The sequence below is a fragment of the Phaethon lepturus genome, unplaced genomic scaffold (assembly GCF_000687285.1).
Source record: "Phaethon lepturus isolate BGI_N335 unplaced genomic scaffold, ASM68728v1 scaffold38826, whole genome shotgun sequence".
Classification (NCBI taxonomy): domain Eukaryota; kingdom Metazoa; phylum Chordata; class Aves; order Phaethontiformes; family Phaethontidae; genus Phaethon; species Phaethon lepturus.
In genome coordinates this window covers 2,442-2,832 of record NW_010547558.1, presented here as the reverse complement: position 1 = coordinate 2,832, position 391 = coordinate 2,442, and the positions used below count along the sequence as shown (strand labels likewise).

The following is a 391-nucleotide window of genomic DNA, read 5'->3' as shown; positions in this document are numbered from 1 at the left end:
GCCCCAAACCAGGGCCCCTGTTCTGCTGTGCTGGGCGGGTTCTGGATTCTGGGGAAACCGAGGCCAGGCCAGCTGGTCCCTGGAGCCCGGGGGGCCTCCTGGGTTAGTCCAGCAGAATTTCATGTTTAGGATCTTTTTTTCCTTCTTTTTTTTCTTTTGCCAACACTTGCGCACCTTTGGTGCCTTGGGTTTAAAATGGAGTGGTAGTTCTGTGTTACCTCATGGTCGGTGTCCCGGTGGGAAGCGAGCTCAGCATGGTGCCCATGAGCTGTGCGAGTGTGTTGGCGGGGGGGCCGGCACGGATGGTGCCCCCGTGACTTGCTGGACCCCCGAGACGGGGTGCGAGCTGGGCAGGCATTACTGCTTGGGCTCGGCACGATCCCGGCAGCTC

The 391-nt window shown here is 60.4% G+C and overlaps 1 protein-coding gene across 1 annotated transcript in view; it reads left to right on the top strand.

Moving 5' to 3' along the window:
- Positions 1-391, top strand: part of EFNB1 (ephrin-B1) — a gene marked incomplete at both ends in the record, with an annotated part of 3,025 nt that overhangs the window by 197 nt on the left and 2,437 nt on the right.